Here is a 9,098-nt window from a genome sequence, read left to right as displayed (position 1 = left end):
AGAGGGAGGGAATGTTCTGGAAACAATTGGAAGTTACATCTGTAATTGAGAGAAGACTCGGGGTTTGGCCATTGCCTATCAGCCAGGTCTTCGAAGTCATGGGATCAGCTTAGCTTATTCAGAAAAGTGCAGAAGAAGAGTCCAGGTGGTAGGGGGTCTGTTAGGGGCCTCAGGCAGGCTAGTGGCTAAGAACCCTGGCTTAACATTTAGAAAATACTCGAGTGGTTATCATTAGGACAGGTAGGGCAGAAGTTGGATTGAAGTGGGTTAAAAGTAAAGTGGAAAATAAGTTAAAAATAAAGTGGAAGTAGGGAAGATTAGTCTCTGGATAATGATAGATAGATAGATAGATAGATAGATAGATAGATAGATAGATAGATAGATAGATAGATAGATAGATAGATATGATAGATAGGTAGATAGGTAGATATGTAGATAGATAGACAGACAGATGATAGATATGATAGATAGGTAGATAGATAGGTAGATATGTAGATAGATAGACAGACAGATGATAGATAGATAGATAGATAGATAGATAGATAGATAGATAGATAGATAGATAGATAGATGGATAGATAGATGATAGGTAGAACATGTACTATATTCATTTACTTATTCTGTATATATGTGATGTGAATATGTACCACAGCATCTGAGTGGAAGTCAAAAGACAACTTTTAGGATTTAGTTCTCTTCTTCCACCCCTAGGGCCTGGACATCAAATCCAACCACACTGGGGCAAGCGCCCCTACAGGCTGAGCCATTTGGGCAGAAAGCAGTAGAGAAGGAGACCCACATATGAATCTTACTCTCACCATGAGCCCCCCCCCCAAGCAAATGCAGAGCAGAGGAAAGTGACCCTGGCCAGCAGTGCTATTGTCACCGTGATGACATCGTTTTTACCAGTCTTGTGTGGAGTTGAACATCCCAAGGAGTTGTCTGGCACCTGTGTCATTCAAAAGCGGGTGCTGGAGCTTCACCTGCACAGTGAGGATCTATCAGATGGTGCCGGAGGTGAGAGGGAAAAGCATTTCACTTCTGTGATAAATGACCTCCCTTCTGGCACCACTCTACCCATAGTCATTGAGTTCTCCAGTGCTGGGTAGAATGTCCCCCCAGACAGCCCAGGTGAAGCAGCAAGCCAGAGAGCGCCTTACTCATGGAGTCTAGCCTTCCTAATAATGGTGGGTGGACACTGCAGTGTGTGATAGCAAACTTTCTGATAGGAGCATTTGCCCAGCATGTGCCACTGATGTGAGCTGCTGGGCACAAGGCTGAATAGTTCATTCCCCTTTCATAAATGAAGAGGTTACAGGTCAAATAGCCTAAGAGTCTCCGGGGTCACCAGTAAGTCTCCAATGTCTGAATATGAAGGTAACTGAGAATGCATCTCGTGGAGCTATTTGGTCAAAGTATTCTGTCCTCCCAGAAATGAGACTTCAGCCGCTCTGCCATGTGTCACTGTGATCTCACATCTCTCATATCACCTTTGGGCTCTGCTGAGATGTCACCTATCTCTCACTTTTCTGATGCATTTGCATTTATCATCTGCCATCCCCAGGTATATATACATATATGCATACATATACGTACATGTATGTGGACACATATACACATAAATGCACATGCACATACATATATGTATACATATATTTACACATATACACATACATACATATATCTAAATGCAAGTATATGTGTGCAAGCTGAAATCCAGCAATTTCTAGGAACTTTACCTAATAATGACTGACTATACTTATTCTTCTAGTACAAAAATGTTTTTTCAATCATCCTTCACGTTGAGGTAGAATTTTTTCCCCCCTAACATAGGATGATGACCCAAAAGCCAGCATGGTCTGGCAGCAGCTTTGAGGTAAATGGACATACCAGCCCAAAATGTCTTGCTACGCACTTCGCAGTTTGCTTTCCGGCAGATGTTTGCCCTTCTCTGTGCCTCCTCTCCTGCCATTCCTCTTCATGGTAAATATGTAGGGAACAGTATGTGTATATTTAGTGCTTTTCATTTATCTGGGACATAGTCCTTTGCATAAAACTAAGCATCCCTAGCAAAAAGGAAACAGACTGTCTCATAAAAATACTTAGGAAGCAGACTGGGGAATGAGGACCTTTTAGAGCCAGATGGAATTAGAATCAGGTCTAAGGGTTGGATCGCAATTCCTTTTTGTATGTAGTGTTATCTTCGGTTGAATTGTATTATGCTTCTGTAAGAAAGATAGGGGAGGTTGTGCTCGAGCAAACAAAGGCAACTCCAAGAAATATGCTGCTAAGCACGTGTATTAATCCCAAGTTACAATGTGAGGAGGAATACCACAGACCTAAATTATCATGGCCAAGTGAATTAACAGGAGCAATTGATTAAAGCTAGTGTTTTCATTGTGCACACAGGCTGCTTCCCCCTAAAGGTAGGATTCAAGACATCAACTTTGGATGTAAAGAAGACAAAGTTTTTATAGCTCATGGGTAGGAGGTTTCTAAATGGGGTATCTTGGAGGGGAAAAAAATTAGGCAAGGTTACAGAAACAGAACATAACAAGGTAGTCATAACAAGGTGGTCATAACAAGATGATAATGGCAAGGTAATCATAACAACCTTTGAAAACAAAGGTAGGATTGCAAGGTGGCTAATTTTTATTTTTTTAAATTAAGACGTGATGACCATTTTCTGGACCAGGCAGTGCAGAACCATTTGCAGTTAAAGTTACAGGTGAGGCATAGCCCAATCCTTGAGAAACAGAGGATTAATCATAAACAGGAGTGAGCCTACTTCGTCTTTATTATAAGATGGCTTTCCAGCCCAAGATGGGGATGGGCTGGTTCATCGCGTGCTGCAGAAAACATTTGCACACATAAGAACTCTTCATTCCATCAGGTTTTTTTTCCTTCTTTTCTTTAAAACTGGGGCCCTTTAATACTTTCAACATGCATTTGAATTTTCCAAAAGCAACAGCAAGAACAAAATTGCGTATGTGGAAAACTTGCATGTAGCACTCCATCGATAGTAACTAGAACTTGGATCTCTGAGAAACTTCTAGGTGTTCTTGTCTGACACAGTTGCATGACTGTTCATGTTCTAGTTCCCAGTTTTTTAACTTCCGCATCCTATGACCAAGCTTGGCTAGGATCTGTTTGGCAAATAGAAACCAAGTGCTTCATCGCACCCCATGGGGAGGAATCACGTTCTCATGGAAGCGGTTTCTTCGGTCTTGTTTCCAGAGCCCAACCTGCTACCTGGAATATAATTTACTTATTCAACAAATTGCTAGGAAATGTGTAGGCATTGGTAATACAAAAAGATAAAAACATCTTTATTCTCATACAGCTAAAATCAAATGATGTAAGTATTCCTATTAGCACTGCATACTAAAACCACTAGGCAGAATATATGGGACTGATTATTTTTCAAGGTCTAACTATGTTCTCTAGGCCAACCTGGAACTTTCAACTTTCCTGCTGCCTCGCCCACTGGAGTGCTGGGAATATAAGTGTGCCTACCATACCCAACTGGCATTCCTTAAAATAGGGAGCATTGCAATGTTGTGAATATTTATATTTCTGGTTCAACAAATTCCTCACAGCCTGAGGTATATACCCTGACATCCATTTTAGCTGGAATGCTCAGGTAGTTTTGACTGGCAGGTATAATAAGTATGAGATGAGATTGGGGTGTTTACATAGAAGAGTTGGAGCCCCTGACATGCATCTATCGAGTCTTTCTAATCCTGGAATCATGGTATCCATGTACAAGAATAAGTCATAAAAGGCATGGGATTTCCCATTGAATTACATCAGGAGAAGTGGGTACTAAGATTATTCATAGCATTAATAATTCCATTTCTATATTGTGAAATTTGCCACTTACATACTTACAGAGTTAAGTTACCCAGGAGTCAGAAGTCAATCATAAAACATCTCGGTTACACTGTAACCTAGATGTAGAGTTTGAGGTTGTAAAACTGAAGTGTCACCTCATCCAGGACCCTTTCCCAGCAGTTGAGGAAACATGATATGTGACTGGGACTCTAGAGACTGAAAGCCTGGGTTGGTGCTGTGTCTGATGGTTTGGTGGTTGTGAGAGCTTGGGAAAATAACTTGATCTCTCTTAATCTCAGTTTTCTCATGGCATGTGATGGATCCAGTTCATGAAGGCTGTGTGAGTCTTAATGAGATCATGCACTTAAACTGTTGGGAAGGATGCCAGGTTCCTTGTAATTAACTGCCCAACACAGGTCATTGTGTCTGCAACCTCAATAGGAAGGCTGGAAACCTTTCTGTAGCAAGAATCAAGAGTCTCACATGCAGTGAATTCAGTGAGGAAATTCTAAACATCCCTGGTATCGTCTTATTTCTTGCCTGGGAATCCCTAAGCAAATGCCACTTTTTAATGGGATTTGTTTTTATTACCAGAACATCCCATACGGTAGCTGAAGCAGAAAAGCCTTGGATTAAACTCTGGCTGATATAATTCAACTTTGATACATGGGTGTGAGTTGGACTACTGAAGCTTTTTAAAATGCTACGGGCAAGGACGGGCTCTGAGGACTCATGAACTGCTTTGTACTTCCGCAGTCTGAGCCCGGTATTCCCGGTTGCTTAAAATCAAATTCAGGAACATACTCAGAGTTCACCATAAACCGACTCTAATATGAGATAGCATCAGTCCCTAACCACCTTGGTGTATAGATCTTGTCTATCTTCCTCTTTCCTTCAGAAGGACCTTGGGAGGCAGAATTAAAGCCTGTCTTACTCTAACTTGATGGGGACGCCACATCTCTGTACAAAGTCTCACTCACTTAGGGCTTATTTCTAGATCCAGCCCTGGAACTAAGATACTGATTCTTAGTCTAAAAATGTGTAGATTGCAGTGATCCTTTTACAGTTACTACAAATTATTAAACAGTTCTAGCCACAGCCTCTGGGATAAAGAAAACCTCTTTGGGGGACCCTCAGTCAAGAGCGTGCAGCCATAGCTTCATAGGTAACAGGTGTTGCTTGATGGAGCAGAACACAGGATGTGTGGTAGATGTTGAATTGTCAATGTGCAAGAAGGCTTCACGGTGCACAGCCACTGTTTCTTAGTCTACCTGGAGCCCTTGACCGGTCAAGTAGCTTGGTTCCTGCTCCAAGAAATGCCTGCCTTGCTGACCTTTCAAAATTATCTCTTGGCTCTCCTGGGTTCATTCATCTTTGATAAAACTGCATTTCACTTACATTGAACTGTTGAGGTTGCCTAATTCAGTTCCTTTTCTTAAAAAGTGTTTTAATTCTTTAAAAATATTATGTCAGATTTCCTTGGAACTGGAGTTACAGGTAGTTGTGACACACTGATGTGGGTGCTGGGAGCTGAACTATGCCCCTCTGCAAGAAGGAAGTCCTCTCAACCTTTGAGCCATTTCTCTGTCCCCAATGTACTTCTCTTGATCACACCAGCCAGTCTCTCTAAATACTATCGTTCTTCAACTTCATTCTCATTGCTTGCTCACTCCTGGGAGATGCTCACTGTGTCTGTCCAATGGCCACTACTTTACCGAGCCCTTTGCTTTTTACTCCAAAGTGAGATTAAACTCATCATTTCTCATCTAATTTGTGGAAACTCTCTTCTTTCAGTTGTTAAGGTCAAAAACTTCAGAGCTTCACTTGACTCTGATCTCTGCTCTTGGACTCTAGGCCATTGTCCATAAATAAATGTAGAATTTTTCAAAGCATATTTAATTTTTTCACAATTTCTAGTGTGATGTCCTACTTAACATTTTTTCTGCTTGTCCCCCAGACAGAGACAACAGTGTTCTGTTTTTGCCCTCAGATTCTGTAGAATGGGAGTTGTTAGACTGCCCATTCTTCTGCTAACCAACTGGGTAAAGGCTAGTGAACCCCCAAAGATAAACCAGGTTCAGCCCTTTGCCAAGTGTTTCCTAGTTCTTATATCAAAGAAAGAATTCCCAGAAGAGAAAAACAATGGAGTGGGAGAAAGTTGGTGAAGGTCTTAGATAAACACTTAAGAGTTGGTAGGCTTTGAAAGAGAGAACCATTTCCTGAAAAATTTCCAAGGATTAGTTTTCAGTTAAGACAGGGAACAGGCAGGACATTTCAGGAATGGAATGGAATTTTCCCAGAAGAGTGTTTACCTTTTCTTTCTGTCCTGATTGGATGTGGCATGATATTGGAGGTATGATGGTAAGTGCTGGTAACTGTTGAGGCATTTCTCCAGCCTCAGCACCAAATTGTCGAAGGTGTACACCTTTAATCCCAGTGTTATTTTGATGAGAGACCATGAAACTATTAAGTCTAGAGGCTTTGCTTTCATTGACCTTTCAATGTCCTGTAGATGTTAAGAATGCTGTCAAAGAAATGAACAGTGTGTCTCTGTATAGAAAAAGAATTAAAGTAGAACAAATCAGGAGACCATCATTACTTGAAAGTGGTACCAAGCAGAGACCACCGCCCTTTTCAAGAACCAGAGGTGCTTCAAGAATTCTGAAATGTGGAAGAGGAAGGAGTAACAGAGCAAGAAGCTGTTCTTGCAAAAGAGATGAGTACCCATTACTAAGTGACGATGGCCATTCTTCTAATGATAGTTGCTCAAGGAGATGTGCATCAACGTCTAGAGGATGCTATGACTGTGGCCATTGCTGCTCTTGGGATGAACATGCATCTAAAGTCTTCAGTGATCCTGCTGGCTATTGTGAGGGACATGATAGAGATTTCTGTGACTATTCAAGTGGACCTTCTTACAGAGATACATATGGAAGTTATGGAAGCTTCCATGAGGCACCATCTGCAAGAGGGACTTACAGTAGAAACAATCGTTATGGGGACTATCATAGCTCACGAGGTGAAGCTATGGTGGAAGATGAGAAATTTACTCAGACAGCCGAAGTGACCTATATTCAAGTGGCTATGAATGTAGTGTTAGACAAGAAGAGCTTCCATCTATTGATAGGGAATACTCTGAGCATGGGGGCAGACAAGAAAGAGGGCATTCACCTATAGATAAGCTGTATAGTGCATCTCGTGAATCATACAGTAGAAGTTCATGGTTTGGGGGATCCCAGGGAGGTTATGGAGAAAGCAAATATGAAAGTGGAGGCAAGCACTAAAAGTTTTACGTTGTGGGCCAAACATCATTTCTAATGTTAAAAAAATGTTGATTTAGGAGATAAGGCATATATCAAGTTTTACTGCACTGCCTGAATACTGAAATACAGTGGTTTGGGGGAAAGTGAAATAATAAATAGCTTTCCATCCATGAGTTCTTCTGGAATGTAAAACAAGAAAGCTTGAACTGTTCAAAAATGATTCTTTGTTAGGTAGGACTTGTTAATGTTAATTAAAGTAGAATTTACAACTAGAGATTAAGTGTCTGCATTGTCAAAAAGAAGTCTGTCAATAAATATTAAAACAAAAAAACAAGAACAAAACAAAAAGTTAATTTCTTAAAGGTGTAAGTTACATTAAATAAATTCACAGACTAACATCAGTAACTCAGGAAATGCTTCATGATACCATGGTATCGGTGTGATATAATAACGTAAGTCAGCACTGTAAAATAACATTTTTCAAGCAATGACCGAGAAGCCAAATGTTGAACTTCTTAGCAGTAGGTCTCTAGAGTAATCATTTTCTAAAGGGTAATTATATTTATTTTGCTGGATTTTAAAGTTCATGTTGTTAGTCAAATGTGTTGGATTCTTATCCTTTCCAAGTACTGATTATAGAGACAGTATTTCCAGACCCTACTTGCATTCAGCCCTCTTAAAGAAGCATCATATTTGCATAGTCTCCGCTAACTGACATATGGAATTCTGTACTTCTAACACCCATAGAAAAGTGTGCTTCCCACATTAGCATAGCCTCTTAAATTTTTGAACACTTACTATGGACTGTTTCAAGCATACACAAAAGATAGAAGACTATAGGACTCTATAAAGCACTTTCAAAATGCCATGACATGTGAGGGTAACTTCTGTGACTTTTGCTGAATTGTCCACCTTCCTTCTTTCATATCCCAGTTAATAGGAATGGATTGGCTATAAATAGAACATTCCTGTATGTTTAGTTTTGCTCAGTCCCCAAAGCACACAGAAAACAACACACAATATTGCCATCAACAAATCATTGAACTTCTAACGGTTGCTGTATTTTTTCCCTTCAGATACATGGGTGTGATGGTTTGTATATGCTTGGTCCAAGGAGTGGCACTATTAGGAGGTGTGGCCCTGTTGGAGTAGGCATGTCACTGTGGGTGTGGGCTTAAGACCTTCATCCTAGTTGCCAAGAAGTTAGTCTTCCACTAGCAGCCTTCAGATGAAGATGTAGAACTCTCAGCTCTGCCTGAACCATGGCTGCCTAGATGCTGCCATGTTCCTATCTTGATGATAATGGACTGAACCTATGAACCTGTAAGCCAGCCCCAATTAAATGTTGTCCTTTATAAGACTTGCCTTGGTCATAGTGTCTGTTAATAGCAGTAAAACCCTAAGACAATGGGTGTCCAAGTATATGCATAATCAGTTTGATTTGGTTTGGGTTTATTTAAAGGCTTTGGGCATTACTTTTTTAAGTTAATTTTGCCCTATGATTGTATAAAGTAAGTCAAACCCATTAATTACTTTAAAGAAAAGCTGTTCTGTGATTATGAGTGCGCCAATGTAGAGCATTCATTCCTTATTAATAGACTTTTGTTTTAGCTTCACCATTTATTATGATGATTTAATTACCTTTGTGTCTGATGCATACTGTTTGTTGGAATGGGCTTGGGATGGGGGCCACAAATACTGGTTGGTAATTTTGTTTAAAGGTAGGGTACCTCCAGCCTGTGGAAACTGCATAGCTCAACAAACTATTGTCAGTGGATGGGTTATTTTCAGTCTTTGACTGATTGCAAATTCATTCATCTTTTTATATATGCAAATTATATATTAACTATCTCATGTAATATGGAACATACTTAATATGTCTTCCCTCCCATTGGATTGTGGGTTTCTCATGAAATGGAACCTTATTTTATTTGCATATTTCTTTGAGCCCAGAACAGAGTATCACTTGTAATAGGAATTAAAGACAATTTACTAAAAAAA

General features: G+C 40.1%; 1 pseudogene; it reads left to right on the top strand.

Annotated features, from left to right (window-relative positions):
* Window positions 1-890: 890 nt before the first annotated feature.
* LOC116910923 lies at window positions 891-7,118 on the top strand (annotated as a pseudogene).
* The last annotated feature ends 1,980 nt before the right edge of the window (window positions 7,119-9,098 follow it).

This window comes from Rattus rattus, chromosome 10 (genome assembly GCF_011064425.1).
Source record: "Rattus rattus isolate New Zealand chromosome 10, Rrattus_CSIRO_v1, whole genome shotgun sequence".
NCBI classification, from domain to species: Eukaryota; Metazoa; Chordata; class Mammalia; order Rodentia; family Muridae; genus Rattus; species Rattus rattus.
The sequence above is the reverse complement of the archived record's forward strand: the minus strand, read 5'-3'. Positions and strand labels throughout refer to the sequence as shown.